This window comes from Lissotriton helveticus, chromosome 2_1, assembly GCF_964261635.1.
Source record: "Lissotriton helveticus chromosome 2_1, aLisHel1.1, whole genome shotgun sequence".
NCBI classification, from domain to species: Eukaryota; Metazoa; Chordata; class Amphibia; order Caudata; family Salamandridae; genus Lissotriton; species Lissotriton helveticus.
In genome coordinates, this window is record NC_136059.1 from 887,274,038 (window position 1) to 887,290,674 (window position 16,637).

Consider the following 16,637-nt stretch of genomic DNA (forward strand, 5'->3'; position numbering starts at 1 on the left):
TATGCAAATCAGTCTTGACCCTGTGCTACATGGGAACAGTCCAGCCTGAACTGCCAAGCCATGTCTTCTCTGGATCTCCTTGTGGTTGATAAACATCGTCACACACACACAAAAAAATAGTCCTAGTATTACAGAAAATCATAGGAAGTTGATGGTACGCACCCCAAATCAACAGGGCATCACCTCCCAACGGGGGCATGAAGGGAAGGCCTTGTTGTTAAACACTGTAGGTTAGGAATACAAAAACGGCTCATATGAGACTGTCACCTGAGATGGCTTTTTTCTTACTACTCCTTGGAATTATCTTTCCCTAACCTACAGTGTGTAACAATAAGGCCTACTGACTGATCTCTTGAAGAAAAGCAAATAAGCCAAATTATCATATGCCTTCCCTCACAGACTACATTAGATGCCTTCTCTAAGTAAAAGGACGCTCTCACATCTGAACCTATTATTGTAGCCCAGATTTTTCACATCTGTTCATCCTTCAAACAATGCCTCTGTGGTAGGGCTAGGTGCAGTTCTGCCCCAGAGAGACAAATAGGGAATTGAGAAACCTATTTTGTATACCAGCTGAAAACTGTTTCTCTTCGGAAGAATTATGCAATCGTAGAAAAAGAAGCCTTAGACATTAAATGGCCTATAGAAGTCCTTTGCTTTTATCTTGAAGGACACGAATTTGCCTTGTACACTGACCACGCCTCTCTTGAGGGGATGTCTAAAAAAAAAAGCAATAATCCATGCATCATACGCCGGTTTTTGGCACTACAACCCTTCCATTTCAAAACCAAACATTGTAAGGGGAAAGCACAGGGAAATGCAGACTTTTTGTCACAATACCGAGTAGATCCATTTCTTCCATGGAAGAAAGTTGGGGCCTTATTTATGAAAAGTGACGCATCGCTGCGTGAAAACAGCAATGCGTCACTTTTCACTGCGCTCTCCCTGCGACATGATTGATGCGTCATATTTATAATATGACGCATCATGTCGCAAGGAGTTACAGATACGTCAGTATTTCTGACGTATCTGTAAGCGCAAAAGTCACGCTTTGCTGGGGTGTGTCACAAAAGTGACGCAACTCCAGCAATGCGTCCTTTCACATGGGGAAAGCCCCATGTGAAAGGGCTTGCGCCAGTCTTACGCCTGCTGTGAGGCAGGCGCAAGATTTTGACGCAACAGCGTACTAAAAGTGACGCAGTGAAATCTCATAGATTTTACTGCGTCACTATTACGAGGCTTTTTGCGTGTGAACGCCCCCTTTGCATACATTATACCTGACGCACGTATAATGTAGCGCAGGGGTTTACAAAGTGACGCATCTACCTAGATGCGTCACTTTGTAAATGTGGCGCAACAAGGCGCATTGTTTACGCCACTGGTGCGTTACAAAAAGTGACGCACCGGCAGCGTAAAAGGCACGCACGGCCCTAGGAGTGGAGGTATGTGAAGGGACCTCCTCCCGCACCCTCTCCTTATCTGATAAATGCGACCGCAGCTCCCATCCTCTATATTCCGAATACAACGATTGAGGGCACCTTAAGAAAAGGACAACTTGTTAGAGGGAAGACAGCAGTCAGGGATCATTCCTCAAACACTCACGAAGGACTTCTCCTTTTAGGAGGGGGTGGGGCCCCAAAATCAAAAATGGAGATCGATTGCCTGGTCAGGATGAAACTGACTTCTGGGTTCCCTTTTCAAACACTGGACGCAGATGCCGAGAGAGAGCAGGGGAAACTGCAACGAGAAGGAGAGTGTCCCAAACACTTGAGAGGACGAGGAGGAAGGGATCTGGTGCTGACTAGGAGATGCAAGAGACTGCCAAGACCTGGTCGAAAGATTGATGGACACCATTAGACGGGTAACAGCAGCCTGCCATAACTACGGAGAGTTTTGGCAAGAGCGGTGAGTGAGAATAGGTAAAACTGTCTTTCCGGCGGGGGGAGTGAGAAAGGAGCCAAAAGGCTCAAGAAAGAGATACATTTGTGTTGTTTTGGCACCTCCCTACCCTTATTCGTCACTGACAATTATATATTTTTTTGGTGATGGTGATGGAGGAAGAGAGACTATTACTCTTGGCATTCTTTTGTTTGGAATTATAACAGTTGGTGCATCTGACTACAAGGGAAGGGTGGAGAGAGAGACTCAGGCACCAGGAGACACAGATTCTTGTTGATGCCAAATTAAGATCCAGAAACACATTACTTTGTTCATACTCCTTTGTTTGAGGGCGCTGGCGGTGGCAACCAACTCTGGGGCCCTGTGAAGGAGGAGTGAACGATCAACACTGTGCCTTTCAGGTGTTAAAAAGACTACACTGCTGGTTCCAAGCACTCTTGTACATTTACCAGACATTTACTTGTTCAAGTTTCTTTTGTTCTCCTCGTCAATAGACAGTCAAGACTCATTAATTAATAGAGCTTTTAAAGAGATATTTCTGTCCTTCTTTCCCACATGAGGTTTGTATGATTTTTAATCTATTCACAAACATTCCCAAAAATGTGTCTGGATAGCTGCACGAGGTGCAAGTTCCAAGGCATAATTCTAGGACCGTCATGTGACACATTCCCTACACCTGTGTGGAAATCTACATAGTTCAGATTTTCACATATGGGGAAATAGAGATCCCTGTCCAAGTGCAGATTTACTTTTGTAAATATTGTAAGGACCTGGTTTATCAGTTGTAGGGGATAGAAGCCCCACTCAGGCAACAGCTACAGCCCTTGTCCCGGCGAACCACAAACGTTAACAAATTAACCTGTGCCTAACTGTCTAGTAGCTTGGCACAAAAGCAGTTAGGCTTAACTTAGAGGCAATGTGAAAAGTATGAATGCAGCACACACACAGTAATAAAGTGAAAACACAAGACAAGAAAAAATCCAAACCAATTTGGAGTACTTGGGTACATTTAAGAAATCAACGGATACAAGAACAACAAAAATCTAATCGGTAGAACAGGAGATGTTCAATTTTAAAGTGTTCAGTGAAATTAGCACCTAAAAGCACCACTCATGTTCATTCGGTCATCTCTAGACCGAGGAAAAGTCACAAGTTCGGGCTGACCACTATGAAGCGCAGGCCAGATGCAGGACCCATAACAGTCCAACTAAAGAGTGACCTTCTCAAGTCCAGCACAAAGAGTTACACATGTGTTGCAGGAGGCTGCAAGGAGGAGGCTTTTTGCCTGAAGAGCAGGTTGAGGGTCATAGAAGGTTATTGTTGGAGTATGAAGATCCGGTCATCACTCGAGTTACACACTGGTGGTCGTTTGGGGCTGTCATTGCTGTAGTGTGAGTTGCAGGTGTCGCCGCAGCTTCAAGTAGGCGGCTGTCACGGGTAGCAGAGTTTTGGCACAAACAGGCGTATTTGCGTGGATCCCTGTATTTAGGATTTTTACCTTTTCCTCTGCAAGAGCTTGAACGGATGCCTACTAAGGGTCCAGGACATGGGGGCACATGTTGGGGATCAGGACTCACTGCAGCAGAGTCCAGTAGCAGGGCGCAGCCAGGTCCAGGAAGGTATAGGCAGGTCTAGTTGCAGCTGGTCAGCGAGCAGTTACAGGGGTGCCTTGATGCTTGTTTTGTCCCTGTCCACCACACAGGAGATTAGCTAACTAACCCTGGGAGTTACTCTGGGTAGCCTGGGAGCAAGGCAAGCAGGTCAAGTATTCATTCTTCAGACAGCAAGGCAGTCCTTCTGTTAAAGATTGCAGGAATCGCTGTTAGCATGAGCTGAAAGCCATTTTGTACTTGGCAGCCATCTTAGTTAGCCATGTGCTTGCCATGTGCTTTCTCCCTCTGGCAGAGCCTTGTACATGCTCACAAAGGACTACCTGTCAGAATCCAACTGCTCTTATGTTATAACTGTCAGGCTATTCTTGCTGATGTATGGAGAAATGTCTCCCCTCCCACTTTGTTGAGCAAGCACATTTTGTATACCCATATTAGTCAATGTGCATGCTTGTATGTGCCAGGTCCTCCGATTGGTTTTATACTGACTATGTAACCTATGCATATATAAGGCCCCTGTTCTCTGTACTCCTCAGACTGTCTCATACAGTGGCCTGAGGGTACCGTATGATGCAGTTTTCCTCATGGGAGGTTAATAAATGCATTGTTTTTATATTACAGCTTCCGTGCCAATTTCTGTTGGTGTAAAGGACCAGGTGTATCAGTGAACCCCTTAGAAGGTTTTTATTTCTTCACTTCAAGCAGCAGGGCAGTCCATTTGCTGAATCTGCCACAGGCCCAGGAGTATTGTGATGAGTGGCTCTGGATGCCAATATGAATACCTGGACCTGGTCTCAGTGTTGTGACACTCACCTGGAGTACTTGTCTGCGGGGATGATGCTGGATCTTGACTCACTCCTGGCACTGATAAAGGAACTATAACAGTAAATATGGCATTGCCCTAGAAGAGACATATACACCACATGTGGAGTGGTGTGGCTCACTGGTTAGAGTCGGCAGACCCGGAAGCAGAGGACGGCCCGGGACCAGGGTTCAATTCCCCACGCGACATTACACAGGGTATATGGTGCATAGAACTGGCCTAGAACTCGTGCCACCGGGCCCTCTTATTAACAGGATCATGTCACTCGTGACACCTGTGATGGATGGGTGTCGGGTGCATGTGTATCCAACCCTCTAGGGAGTGGCTGGTAAACTCAGTGACTGCTGAGACACTAGAATGTGTCAAGCAGGACACTACAAGGAGTTCCTTATTGGAAAGCCAAACACCAAGCTGAAGGTCCGGTGTGGTTTCATAGCTGTGCATGAACTCCAGGGAGGCACGTGTCTCTCATGTCCCTTGAGACCTTAGAAGACAAGAGGGTTAACGGTTCTTGTGGGCATAAGACAATAATTGTTTAAACACCTAGCATGCACGATTCTTTAGACACAAGGCAACTGTAATTTTCACACCTGCTAGCACACGAAGCAAAATGTTTAAACAAAACAAGTGCATCAATCAACATAAGAACCCTGGGGAATATTACACATGGGAATATTACAGTAACCGGCCATGGGGTTTCATAGATTAGCACCAATGAGACTGAATATAGGAATAAGCGATAACCAGTCTATAGAACCTGGGAATAACACAAAAGTCAAGATGTACATGTGTCAGAATAACAGCAATATGGTTTCTTGCTCGATATTCCGATGCACATATGATGCATGACATGGCACAGGAACTCTTGGTCATGGTATTCAGGTACATTTGTGTGTGCAGTAGGCAAAGCCCTTTGAAGTGTAAGTGAGGCTGTGTACAGCTCCTCACCTGCCTTTCCGTCAAGATGGCCCACCCTGTCCACACGTAAGCCCCCTTTGTGTCAGTATCTGGGAGTGATACAGAAACTGCAACAACAGAGCCATTCACTGTCACGTTACTCGGCACCCTGGAAATAAGTACATTTGGTTTGGACAAGAAAATGCCAACTTAAAAAAAGAAAAATGTAGCCAAAGGGAGAGATAGACCTTACAACAGTGAAAACTCACTTTAGGAGTTGTTCACTGCCAGGGCATGTACAATTTAAGTACACATGTCCTACTTTTTAAATACAATGTACCCTGGCCTACATGCTATTAGGGTCTAAATTAGGATAACTTGTACGTATTTAAAAGGAATCTATAGACCTGGCAAAAGGTTTATTTTGCAAGGTCACAATAGCAGTTTAAATCGGCACACACAGGCTGCAGTTGCCGGCTTGATGCAGGCTCAAAGGGCTACTTCAATGGGTGGCACAATAAGTGCTGCTTCCTACTAGTGCAAAAAACCCAATTGATGGACAGAATGCAGACCCATGTCATACATTCACCCCAGTACAGACATCAGGGCCTAAATCGATCATTTTTTTTCTCACCATGCCATTCCAGTTTGGACCCAGCCATATGCAAATCATTCTTGCCCTGCACCCAATGGGAACAGTCCAGCCCGAACTGCCAGGCAAGGGCATCCCTTAACTGGAAACAAGCATCCTAGGACCGGTTTTGGACTTTCAGCCCTCATCAGCCAAGATAGCTTGACTCCAGTGGCATGGAGAGCACGGGACTCACATCTGAGCATACCCGTCCCACTCGGGGTGACAAATGCAAAAAGAACAATTGATGGACAGAATGCAGAACAATGTCATACATTCACCCCAGTACAGAAATCTGGGCCTGAATCCACAGTTTTTTTTCTCAACATGCCATTCCAGTTTGGACCTAGCCATATACAAATCAGTCTTGACCCTGCGCCCAATGGAAACCGTCAAGCCCGAACTGCCAGGCCAGGGCCTCCCTGGACTGGAAACAAGCATCCTAGGACAGGTTTCAGACTTTCAGCCCTCATCAGCCAGGATAGCTTAACTCCAGTGGCATGAAGAGCACAGGACTCACGTCTGAGCATACCTGTCCCACTCGGGGTGACAAATGCAAGAAGAACAATTGATGGACAGAATGCTGAACAATGTCATACATTCACCCCAGTACAGAGATCTGGGCCTAAATCCATAGTTTTTTTCTCTCCATGCCATTCCAGTTTGGACCCAGCCATATGCAAATCAGTCTAGACCCTGTGCCCAAAGGGAGCAGTCCAGCCCGAAGTGCCAGGCCAGGGCCTCCCTAGACTGGTATCAAGCATCCTAGGAAAGTTTCAGAACTTTCAGCCCTAATTAGCCAGGATAGCTTGACTCCAGTGGCACGGAGAGCATGGGACTCACGTCGGAACTTACCCGTCTCACTCGGGGTGACAAATGCAAAAAGAACAATTGATGGACAGAATGCAGAACCATGTCATACATTCACTCCAGTACAGAGATCTGGGCCTAAATCCATCTTTTTTTTCTCACCATGCCATTCCAGTTTGGACCCAGCCATATGCAAATCAGTCTTGACACTGCACCCAATGGGAACAGTTCAGCCCGAACTTCCAGGCCAGGGCCTCCCTGGACTGGAAACAAGCATCCTAGGACCGGTTTGGGACTCTCAGCCCTCACCAGCCAGGATAGCTTGACTCCAGTGGCAGGGAGAGCAGGGGACTCACGTCTGAGAATACCAGTCCCACTCAGAGTGACAAATGCAAAAAGAACAATTGATGGACAGAATGCAGCCAATGTCATACATTCACCCCAGTACAGAGATCTGGGCCTAAATCCATCGTTTTTTTCTCACCATGCCATTCCAGTTTGGACCCAGCCATATGCAAATCAGTCTTGACCCTGCGCTCAATGGGAACAGTCCAGCCCAAACTGCCAGGCCAGGGCCTCCCTGGACTGGAAACAAGCATCCTAGGACCTGTTTAGGACTTTCAGCCCTCATCAGAAAGGATAGCTTGACTGGAGAGCACAGGACTCACGTCTGAGCATACACGTCGCACTCTGGGTGACAAATTCAAAAAGAACAATTCATGGACAGAATGCAGAACAATGTCATACATTCACCCCAGTACAGAGATCTGGGCCTGAATCCATCATTTTTATTCTCACCATGCATTTCCAGTTTGGACCCAGCCATATGCAAATCAGTCTTGACCCTGCGCCCAATGGGAACAGTCCAGCCCAAACTGCCAGGCAAGGGCCTCCATGGACTGGAAACAAGCATCCTAAGACCGGTTGTTGCACTTTCTGCCCTCATCAGCCAGAATAGCTTGAATACAGTGGCATGGAGAGCACGCGACTCACGTCTGAGCATACCTGTCCCACTCAGGGTGACAAATACAAAATGAACAATTGATGGACAGAATACAGAACAATGTCATACATGCACCCCAGTACAGAGATCTGTGTCTAAATCCATCGTTTTGCTTCGTTCACCCTAATTTGGCAGGGTATGCCCAGACATGGGCCCCTTGCACACTTTGCCACTGGATTCAAGCTAGCCTGGCTGATGATGGCTGATTAGCCAGAAATAGGTCCCAGGATGCTTGTTTTCGGTCCAGGGAAGACATGGCTTGGAAGTTCGGGCTAGACTGCTCCCATGAGGCTCAGGGTCAGACTGATTTGCATATGGCCATGTCTGAACTGAGGTGGCGGAGTGAGCTAAAGAATGATGATGGATTAAACCCAGATCAGTTGACTGGGGGGGAATGCTTGCAATGTTCAACACTCCGTCCATCATCCCCTTTGGCTTTGCTTCCTACTAGTAGCATTTAATTTATAAGCCCTGGATAATGATAGTACCGTTTCCTATGGAAATACAAGTAAGTTAAATGTGTCAAAGTAGGTGAAGTCCAATTTTAATATGTTGGAAGGAGAGGGCACAAGCACTTGAGCACTGGTTGGCAGTAGTAAGGTACACAGAGTCCTAATGACAAGAACAACAAATTAATCAAATAGGAGGGTTTGGGAAATACCAGACTATGGATATCAGGTCTAACAATATTGTTCTCCTATTTCAAGCAAATACTTTAGATTTATTTGTCCTGAAATAGTTTGCCATTGGGCTGACTCTACCTCCTCATGTAGTTATGCACATGTCTATATACAAATGTATTCCAATAACTGTTTTACTATGTGTGCTTGTAGTTTTGTTACAGCAGATGATTTTTCCATTTTAATCACTGTTTTGGGACCTATTCAATCAGATGGACCTTTTGTTCACAGTTGTGAGGGGTGAGAACTCAGGATGTTCCACTATTGGCCTCCCAATGAGAACCAATAATTATTAACCGATTCACAAATTAGAGATAAGGTTTAAATACACTACCCTCAGAATCATGCTATATAAAATGTAGCATTGTAATTGTAAGACCCAGCCTTCTAAAAATTTCAGTCTGAACAGAATTATACCTACAAAGAGTTCTGCAATACCAAAACAGAAGAAAAGAAGAAGAACCTGGTTTTCTGAAAAATAATCTATGGCTCTCCCTGTCATGCATTTAAAAATCAATATCTCAGAAGCACAGTTTCTATGGAAAGAACATCAAGAAACAATGACAAGACTCAGGCAATTCAGGAAATGTGGTTATTGTTAAAACAATTACCATTATCTGAAACATAAATGATTTCATTGTTTTGGTAAAAGACCCTAGGCGCCCTGAGCTGGGACATACAAAATCGGCAAAACCTGATCGCATCTCACCCTCACCCCGACTTGTGACTTGGAACGTTTGTGAGGTGTGTGTCTTCAAAGAATTCTTCCATTGCTCTACTCAGATTCATGTTTGTGGCCGGAAAGTCAGCCCCGCATTCTTTTACAAGAAACACCCGGATTCCTTGCTGTAACTCTTGTTGACGCAATATTGATCTTTAGTTTGACACACTCAAGTCATCATTTGTTCTTATACATGTACAAATGTGCATTGTTGTCGGGTTCTTTTTCAGGTTGATTCTTCAAGGATATAGAAATATACACATTTTCATCAGCGAGTCCTGTATTCTCTCATATAATGTCCTGAGCATTTTTAAGATGTCTACTTGTATGTATTTTTACAGTAAAACTAGCTATGTTGATAATACATATCAATTGCTCTGTCTTCCTATATATTTACCTCTGTTCAAAATAATGCAGTGATTTAAGATAGAAAGAATTGGAAAACATCTTTAGTAGATCAACGTATTTCTGAATAATAAACAGGAAAACAATACAAAACAACAGTATTCTCGATTAATAGTGCTCAAAACTGGATGGGCTCCAACGCCTAATGTGTTTTCGAGCTCAGCTGCACCATTTAGATAGCCGAATTGTTGAAAAATAATTAAAAAGTACCATGGCTCAAATTAATTTTCCTATTTTTAGATTTACATATTGAACAATGGAAGTAATTATGACTCCATCAATCAAACTTGAAGTGCGAATGATGTTCCATTATTCTAAACATGAAGTTCAACCGCAAGCTCAACATTTCTCAAAGAAACACTTACTCCAAATGTTTTTATGCACAGTTTCTGATTATTTAGCCTCTGAATATAATTCTATAAGGTCGTAGATGCTACTACAGATGAGTTTCTTGCTTTGATCTCAGTAGTAAAGAAAAAAGGACACAATGGGCTCATTTTAGACTTGATATTGACAAGTAACTTGGATTATCGCTTATTAACGAAATATACATAGACTTGTATAAACTTGTAATTTCGATTAATCCTTGAGTGATTATGTGAAAGGTCCCATTACGAGTGGCCCTCTATATTCCCTGGAATTCCACTCACCTATAATTACCGTCAAAGGGGGGGGCCTGATTCACGAAGGAAAAGGAAACTTTTGTGCAAACTTACTGTTTTTTGGGAATTCACAAACTAAAAGTTTAATTTTACTAGAGGGTAATTTCACAACTGCGGAGACTCCACAGTTGGGGCATAGAACTTCGCCGTAAAAAGATAGGACAGGTCTATCTTTCTATATGTAGAGTCTCCACGCGAGTGCGGAGTCTCTGTAGTCGTAAAATTACTATTAGTAAAACTAAGGGGCATATTATCAAGCAGGACGTTAACATTATCGGCGCTTTAGCGGCAGAAAACTGCTGCTAAAACGGCGACAATGGGCTTGATAATACGCCGTAGAGAATTCCCATAGAAGCCCATGTTCACAACAGAACATGGGCTTCTATTGGAATTCACAAGGGCATATTATTAAGCCCATTATCGCCGATTTAGCAGCAGTTTTCTGCCGCTAAAGCTGCGATAATGTTTACTCCGTTTCTTGATAATATGCCCCCTCAACTCGTAGTTTGTGAATACCCAAAAAAATAGTAAACTCACACCAAAGGGTAAGTTTGCGAATCAGGCCATAAATGTTTGGTAATAGCATGCAGAAAACAGGATTTCAGTGGTGGTGTTTATACCAGAATGTCCCCTGGAGAATGTGTCTACTTGCAGCAAGTAAAATCTCCTGGTGGAATAGCACTCGCCAGCCCAGTAACTACAAATGCCAGGCTCCTCTGAACTTAAGAGATACTCATATTAAGAGCCAAAGTCCACTCCCATGTAGAGATTGTTGGTATTGGTTTGAAGATGAAAGTCTGAAAGGGGCATGGTCAATAAGATGGTCATTCAGACGTTACATGTAATTGCTTCGTCAGACTTGATGTTAATCCTACAATAATCCTAACCCACACCATAATCAGATGACCTAAACAATGCGAATATGCAACCCTACAAATGGGGGAACACCTGAAGCGATTTGGAAGGGCAGTCGGACACCAACAAGCTTGGCAGTGCAGCAGAGCGTGTACAGCATGAACGAGCATCGCTGGCTCAAGACGGTCCTGGAGAAGAAAGGATGGAGCCGGGGCAGGGAAATGAATGATGGGAGAGAACAGTAGAAGAAAGATGTGTGGGAAGAAGAACTGCTTCCGGCCCAGCAATGAACACAACAAGCAGTGACATTACAACTCCAAAGGGAATGGGCAGCATGCAGCCCAGTCCAGCCCATGAGACACCGACTGAAGTGGTGGATGGAGGACGGGCCACCTGGGAGCTGAGGGAGCCTGGGAAGGAGGTGAAGATAAGACCCGGTTGCCCATGGCCTGTTCTGTCATGAGTGGCGCCGCCCAGGCTGTAAGAAAGTGGATTGGGGTGAGAGGAAGAGTATTTATTTCTCTTCCCTGACCTTGCCTTCTCTTCAGGCCCTTCACAGATCTGCTGGCTCCCCTCTCCATCCCGGCAACAACACAAGGGACAACAGCACTAGACAAAGAGAGAGGGTAAGTGCCAGGAAAACTAAGAACACTACTAATCAACCCCCGGCATTTTGAACCGCGTTCCACTCCTCATTCCAAAGAACTATCACTGGAGGGGGCTCAGAAAAACAGGGGAACAATTACGGGCAAACTCAATACTCCATAATATTTTCTTAGTGAGCCTCAGTATACATACGTGCTCTGCTCACATATACATACCTAACGGTGCGAACTGCCCATGAGAGGAGGTCAAGTGAGTGGTGCGAAAATAAAGACATCCATATTGGTGAAATCTCTTATTTTTTATTTTTGACATGGAAACCCATCTGGGATGGTTGAGCGGAGGAGAGTTCAAATGTAGGTCACTTAATCATAGCTAAGTCGAGACAATTGAGGCCTACCGGTTCTGACTGTCATTGACAGCTAAATCAATGGCCAAGGAAAAGGAGCATTATCACCCCAAAACACGGAACAATGGACAAGTACACAATAGTAATAATGTCCCGGGGTGGGGGGTGGAGGCCGCAGAAGATTATGGGGACCAAGTCACGCAGCCACTGATAGTAGAGATAACCCTCCAGGCAATCCAGAACTACAGAGAGGCCAATGAGAACATGATCGAAGAGGATGGCGCGAAGGGAATGCTAATAAAGACAGGGCCTCTTCACTGTTTCTAAAATAATTAACAGTGCCAAAGAGCAAATTGCAGAACTAGGAGACACCATAAATAAGTTTAGAAATACAGAGATCTGCAAACCTTTGGCCATTCTCATTCATGTGGCCAAGCCCATGATTGCCTGTGACTTCTTTGACCCAGTGTTGTTTCTTCCAATCTTGGCATTGAGGTCTCTAATCTGTATGATGAAGTCTCTCTCAATGCATTTCTCCAGGATGGACTGGAGTCTGTTATAAAACTGTTGTTTTTACTCTTCATTGCTGTCATTTGTAGCTGAATAGCACTGGATAACATTCATATTGCTTCTCTTTTTCTTTGTGTGGAAGGTCACTGTGATGATTCTGGGACCATGGGCTTCCCATCCAATCACATCTGTGGTGGCTGCTAGTGTTAGCATCAGTGCTATTCCCTGAGTTTGTGGGGCATTCTCTTTCTCTTGTCTACAATACAGCAGCATTCCTCTTGGAGCCAGTCTTTTCTGTCCAGACTGTGTTGATCTGATCTAACTGATGCCAAGCAGGGCAAGTTTGTATTCTTTCATCTCTGCTACCACTTGGGCTGTGTTGCCTGTCTTTTACATGGTCCTCACATTCCATGTCACGATGGTGATGGTCTTAGTTGAAAGCAGATCGATCTGCTCTGCGGGATCTCGGGCTTTCACTACAAGGCGTCATAACTCTCAGTGAAAGAGATTAGGCTCCGCTCAAGGCCTGTATGTCTTTTGGTTGACAGTACTGTAGCTAGGATTTTTTAACATGGTGTAATAGTTAGCCTCATGCATAAACCCTCTTCTTTAACAGCTGGACTTTGGACTGGTCATGGCTGAGCACTAAAGCATTGGCAACTAGAACAGACATAAGAGTTGGTCATGTTGAAATTACCTCCACTTTATTGTTTTGTCAGAGGGAATACGTGGGAGGAACCTGGTAGAATTCTTAAAGACATGGCTATCCTCAACTATATTGCTGGAATATTTCTAACTCATTGAAAAGGCACATAGTGCACTGATGACGAGAATGCCATCTCCTAAACCAATGATGGCGTGTTTCCTAAATCATCAGGACACAGATACAACAACCTTAGAGAGGTCATACTAAAAGGGAAAGTACTCTGGAACTCACATAAAATATTGCTCTTTCCAGAATATACAAGAGAAATTCACCACCAGCTGAAAAAAAGAGACCAGGCGAAACAAAAGCTGTGATTGCGTGAACTCAAATACATCTTGCTATTCATGGCTAAACTTAATGTGATGTTCCAGGAAAAGGTGCACTTTTTACACACTGGAGGTGATATGGACATTGGTGGAATAACGGCCCCTGCTCAGTGGGTCAATTAGCTGAGATAATAGCCCAGAATATGCCAACACCCTAAGAGGAAAATCCTAAGGGACAATGAGGCATATTTACAAGCTTCTATTGCCAGCACAACGTCATTTTCAGTGACCTTATCATGATGATATGGGCTCAGCCTTATTTACAAGGCAGTGTTAAGCCATTTAATGTGGCTTAATGCTACCTTGTAAATAAGGCACCCTTTCAAGCTGTGTTTAGCTTGAAAGGGAGGGAAATGGGTGTTGCGTAGAGCGTTCCACCACAACACCCTCTGATTTTGAAATCACCATGTATTTACAAGGGCAGATTGAACAGGAGGCAGTGCCAAAATAAGACCAAAACAGGCAAAATCACGTCTTAAACAGGTGAAACGAGGAGAAATGCTTTATTTCTCCTCCTTTTTGCTGTTTCCATATGTGCTGCCTTGGGCAGCACGCATAGAAACAGCAAAACAACTGTGATTGTTTATGTGCCGGAAGGTTCCTCTTCCTGACATAAACAATCATTTAAAAAAATACAGTTTTGCGATTTATATGTATGCTGCATTATGCAGCACACATAGTAGTTACAAAATGGCATGTAAAGATTGTTTATGTTCAGGAAGGGGCACTTTCTTTCCCATAAACAATCTTCGCCTCGACTTAGGTACCCTTGCACTATGGGTCAAGGCTGTCTGCACTGACAGTAGGCAGCTTAATTTGACACCAGCGCTGGGGGAAACGCAGGGATGTGCCATATTGTTGTAAATATGGTGCAGCCCTGGTTTCTGAAGTGCCGGAGCACGGGGGTTATGTCAGGAAAGCTAATGCCACACTCTGTCATTTCATTGTAAACATGCCCCAATGTATGTCTAGCAAAAGTCAGAAACATTTAGGAGGCCAGAAGACAAACACTTTGCCTCAGAGCCTCGAGCCCAAAGGATCACTCTTCAAAGGAGATTTGACAGATTCAAAGAAGTCTGAGCGATAGAGGGGAGATGTACGGCAACAGACAGAATTGGAGGAAGGTCTTCATGTTAGTGAAGGTGGATGTAGAGAGACTTCGGAGGCGCCATAAAGCCATGAAGGCTCAAGACCCTATGAATATCCTGAAAAAGCAACATTAAAATTGGGCGAGGTGCGGGGAGGATCATACTAACCAGGCCTTGATTGATTGTCCTTAAAGTCCCCATGCCCACAACTCTTGGGAGGGCATAGTGTCTTTTAGCATAGGCTATGGATGACAAAACATCTTCTATTTGCAGCAGTAGTTTTGTTAAGGGGAGTTAAGAAGGGAGTGGGAGGACAGACTTTTACTAAGTTGGGGCATCAAGCACATATTAAGCCGTTGGGGGTTCAAGGAAAAGTGGGGAGGCGTAGGGACAGAGAGTTGGGATATTTTTGTTGAAATTTCAAACATATGTTTCCAGATCAGCAAGAACAATTCAGAATTACTCAGGAATGGTGAGGGGGGATGCAGTGTGCAGGATGAGGTGCATATCCCGATGGATGACACCTGTAGCCCAACCTATTTAGCTAGCCTGACATGTAAACGGCCTGGGCAGCAAAGAAATAAAAGGAATTATAAACCAATATTTGAAGAGGGATTCTCCAGACATTGTGTTACAACAAGCTAGATATCACTTAGCCTCTGGCAACTATACATAGGGTTTTCAGATTCAGTTCAACGAGGTTAGTAAATACGTGGGGCATCCTATATAAAATCTATTCTGGATCTTGACTGAAGAAACATGAATAGTCACTCACACCTACGGGGAGAACAGCATTATTTAAAATGGTTACCCTACCAAAACTACTTCATGTCATAAAAACATTCCTTACCCCATATCAGTAGGAATCTTCACCTGGATACACAGGGAACTGGGGACACAGTTAAGGGATGGAAGCACCCTGAGAAAGTCATCAACAACACTGACCAGATCTACTTATCACAGTGGGATTGCACTTGTGGGTGTTAGAGCACACCAATAATCCACATAGATTCTACCAATCAACGACTGGATTTTTGATCTGAGGGTTCATTCCTCAGTTAGATTGGAGAGATCAACGATGATATTTTCCTCAAGCATGCATTACAGAGGCAAGAGGATGTCAAATCTATTGCCAACAACTCATACATCCCTAATGACCTTGGAGAGGACAACAAGGTATACTAGATGGAAGAATATGATTACAATATAAGGAACTATTTGCAAAACAAAAAGGGCATATAAGGGCTATGGAATATACAGCCTAGGAAGCAGCCCTGATTCACACTAGGGAGGTTGAGATTACAATAAGGCGATGCCCAATCCAATTGAAATTCCTTCTCAGAGTGTGGCATTAAACAGGGCATCTTAATACACAGTCTGGGGTTATGATTCATTACAAACAAGAAAAGTATACCACAGGAGCTGTGGAGGATCCTGAGTTATGAATTTCCTCTGTTACCCCAGTTTGTGATACTGAGGATCCCAAATGATATAGACCTTCCAAGAAGAAAGCTTATATTATTTGAATTGGCACTAATGGTGACAAAAGGGATCTTTGAGGATGCACGCAACGGGGAAAGGACAAAATGGTATGGGTTTATACATGGATGTAGAGAGAGTGACATATGAGGCCTGGGGTTGAGTCAAGAAAATTCACAAGATATGGGTTTGGAGAACTACTATGGATTGCATTAAATTGTTGATAGCCCACATGACCCTGGAACGCAATTAGCATAAATGGAGGAAGGTGAAAGAAGAGATCTAAAACCCCTGAACTCATGCAAGGACCATACAATTGTTACACATGTTACTCATTTTTGTTGTTCACAGATTACAGCTGCAATTTCCATTTCCTTATGTTTATTTACTCTAAACCAAAACATGATGGATCAGATTCATAAAGTGTCTCTGCCCCGAGTGCAGACACTCCCACATGACTACAGGGCCGCTGCCACGCTTTCGGAGGCCCTTTGTGGACCAGGCGCTATGATGGTATGTTGGACTTGGACCTTTTGGCAGGTTCACCCGAAACTTTGTGCGTTCTCCTAGCCTTTTTCTG